This window comes from Myotis yumanensis, unplaced genomic scaffold (assembly GCF_028538775.1).
Source record: "Myotis yumanensis isolate MYYU_CA2020_CCGP unplaced genomic scaffold, mMyoYum1.0.hap1 SCAF_20, whole genome shotgun sequence".
Classification (NCBI taxonomy): Eukaryota; Metazoa; Chordata; class Mammalia; order Chiroptera; family Vespertilionidae; genus Myotis; species Myotis yumanensis.
The window spans coordinates 2,573,420-2,576,792 of record NW_027223771.1 but is presented as its reverse complement, the minus strand read 5'-3'; the positions used below and the strand labels follow the sequence as shown (position 1 = coordinate 2,576,792).

Below are 3,373 nucleotides of genomic sequence, written 5' to 3'. Positions count from 1 at the left end.
TATTGGGGGTCTCCAGGCCATATCTGATGGTTTGGCCTGGTGCCAGCGTTAATAACCCTCCCTCCGGGAAAGTGCACTGTTCACAGTTTTATGGCCTCTGCAACAGGTTCTGCAAGACCAGTTTCTGGAAAAGAAGTAATGACTTCATTACAGGTTATCAAGAATGTACACTGGGCTGGCTGGCATGGATTCTGATTGCTAGCCCCCCAAATATCAGGGTTACATTGGAATTAGCTTTTTAGCCTCCTTAGGTTGACACTCAACCACTGAGCCACACCTACTGGGCAAAGATATTTGTCTTTTTTTAAGAATTTCATTCCTAGCCCTGACCGGTTTGGCTCAGTGGATAGAGCGTCAGCCTGAGGACTCAAGGGTCCCGGGTTCAATTCCAGTCAAGGGCATTTGCCGTGGTTGCGGGCACATCCCCGGTGGGGGGTATGTGGGAGGCAGTTGATTGTTGTTTCTCTCTCAGCGATGTGTTGTTGTTTTTTTTTAAATGTTCCCAGTAGGCTGAATGCTATGCTACCAACATAGCAGAAAAAAAAACCTATTGGGGAAATGTTTTGTGGTCATGTCCACAGCAAATGAGAAACTGCATTCTAAAAGCCTTGGTAATGACCATTCTCATCGATGTTTTTAACTCTCTATCTCTCTCCCTTCCTCTCGGTAAAAAATCAATAAAATATATTTTTCTAAAAAAGAATTTCATTTCTAGAGTCCATAGTTGTCTTTCTAGAATCTAGAATGCTGATTAACGCTCTGGGGCAAGCATGTCAAACTCAAAGGCTAACACGGGCCAAATAAGTGAAGCATGTGGCCTGAGGGCTGTGAGTTTGACATGCTTGCCCTGGGGGCTTCCGCCAGACAGGGCTGGTCTTTGGCCAGGGAGCTCTGGCACACCAAGTCCAGAACCTTCCAAGTCTCCCCAGCAAGGTACCTGACTTGCAGAAAAGACTCATTTCTCCAATAACCCAGCTCAGCCAGCATTGCTGAATCAGATACAGAGTTCAGCCGAACCGGTTTGGCTCAGTGGATAGAGCGTCGGCCTGCGGACTCAAGGGTCCCAGGTTCGATTCCAGTCAAGGGCATGTACCTTGGTTGTGGGCACATCCCCACTGGGGGGCGTGCAGGAGGCAGCTGATCGATGTTTCTCTCTCATCGATGTTTCTAGCTCTCTGTCCCTCTCCCTTCTTCTCTGTAAAAAAATCAATAAAATATATTTAAAAAAAAAAAAAAAGATACAGAGTTCATACTTCACACCCTGCTCCCCAGCCCCAAGGGCCTGCCAGGCACCAGACAGGGTCCTAACCAGCCAGACCCTTCAAGGCTGCTTCTCTCCGGCACACACACACACACACACACACACACTCCCGGCAGAAGCTTTGAAATGACCACTTGTAAAGGCCGATCAAATTCCTAGCAATTCTTAGCCGAGGGCGGTCTTCTTCTTTCTCTGCCCGTGTTTAGCTGGGGGAGGAGTAGCGGACATTCTTCCGGGATCTTTGTGTTTGGGGATGTAGAGTTGAGATGTGGGAGCAAGTTGATGCACACAGATAGGTAGATAAACGTGAAAATCCTCCCAGGCCGCGGGAATGGGGGCGCTCCTTTAGGGGCAGAATCCAGGAGAAGGCAGAAGGTCTGTGTTTGCACCTATGGCAGTGATGGCGAACCTTTTGAGCTCGGCGTGCCAGCATTTGGAAAAACCCTAACTTAACTCTGGTGCCGTGTCACATATAGAAATTTTTTTGATCTTTGCAACCGTAGTAAAACAAAGACTTCTATTTTTGATACTTATTTTATATATTTAAGTGCCATTTAACAAAGAAAAATCAACCCAAAAAATGAGTTCGAGTGTCACCTCTGACACACGTGTCTAGGTTCGCCATCACTGATACGGGCTCTGTGAAGGTGCCCTCTGTTAGGGTCACCTTCCTCCTTCCGTGACCCTAACACCCTCCCTCACCTCTGCCCTGCTGCCTCGACTACTGAAAGGTCAAAGGGCAGGAAGGAACTACCAGCGGAAAGAACTTCCAAACCTGTAAGAATCTTGATGAGTTCATTTGAACCAAACTGACCATTGCTGGGCAGCAAAATCTCAACGGATTGGGAAAGTTTCGCCATTCTCTGGCGTATTTTACACATTATAATCAAAAGAGAAAGCAGAAGGGGGTTACAGGATATCCATTGGAGATAGATTTGGGAGGGGGGAGAGAGAAAGGGGAGTGGTGAGGAGAATTGGGGATTGCATAAAAAGTAAAAAAAAAAAGCCGAAACCGGTTTGGCTCAGTGGATAGAGCGTCAGCTTGCGGACTGAAGGGTCCCAGGTTCGATTCCGTCAGGCGCATGTACCTGGGTTGCGGCCACATCCCCAGTGGGGGAGATGGGCAGGAGGCAGCTGATCGATGTTTGTCTCTCATCGATGTTTCTAACTCTCTATCTCTCTCCCTTCCTCTCTGTAAAAAATCAATAAAATATATTTAAAAAAAAAAAGTAAAAAGAAAACAAGTAGATACTTCTTCTACATAACAATGAGAGGCTTGTGCCCCAGGGGTCTGGAAACAGGAAATTACCTCAACATTCCACAGGCAGTTATTTTAGATGCAAAAAGACAACAGGCTCAATTAAGGTAAAGATCAACCTTTAGGTCCAGCCTGGTGTGGCTCAGCGGTTGAGCGTGGACCCAGGAACCAAGAGGTCACCGGTTCAATTCCTGGTCAGGGCACATCCCCGGGCTGTGGGGCTCGATCCCCAGTGTGGGGCCTGCAGAGGCCGCCAATCAATGATTCTCTCTTACCATTGATATTTCTAGCTCTCTCTCCCTCTCCCTTCCTCTCTGAAATCAATAATATATATTTGAGCCATAACCGGTTTGGCTCAGTGGATAGAGCATCAGCCTGCAGACTGAAAGGTCCCAGGTTCAATTCCGGTCAAGGGCATGTACCTTGGTTGCGGGCACATCCCCAGTAGGGTGCATGCAAGAGGCAGCCAATCAATGATTCTCTCATCAATGAAGTTTCTATCTCCCTCTCCCTTCCTCTCTGAAATCAATAAAAATACATTTTAAAATAAGAGAGAAAGTTTTAATTTCAGACCATCCTATGTGATTACTTTGAGTCTCTGTGTTTGTAAGGCCCACCATGCAGGCCTCCCTCCCCTGAGCTTATCAAGTGTAGCCCTGCCCTTTGACCTTAAGTATTCCAGGCACCTTCCAAGAGCCTGCAACTTGCCCTAACCGGTTTGGCCCAGTGGATAGTCAGCCTGCGGACTGAAGGGTCCCGGGTTCGATTCCAGTCAAGGGCATGTACCTAGGTTGCAGGCACATCCCTAGTGGGGGATGTGCAGGAGGCAGCTGATCGATGTTTCTCTCTCATCG

The 3,373-nt window shown here is 47.6% G+C and overlaps 1 non-coding gene across 1 annotated transcript; it reads right to left on the bottom strand.

Annotated features, from left to right (window-relative positions):
• Positions 1-494: 494 nt before the first annotated feature.
• Positions 495-621, bottom strand: LOC138998701 (small nucleolar RNA SNORA32). Its single transcript, XR_011469208.1, has one exon. It is a non-coding gene; the product is annotated as a small nucleolar RNA SNORA32 (small nucleolar RNA).
• Between the last annotated feature and the right edge of the window lie 2,752 nt (positions 622-3,373).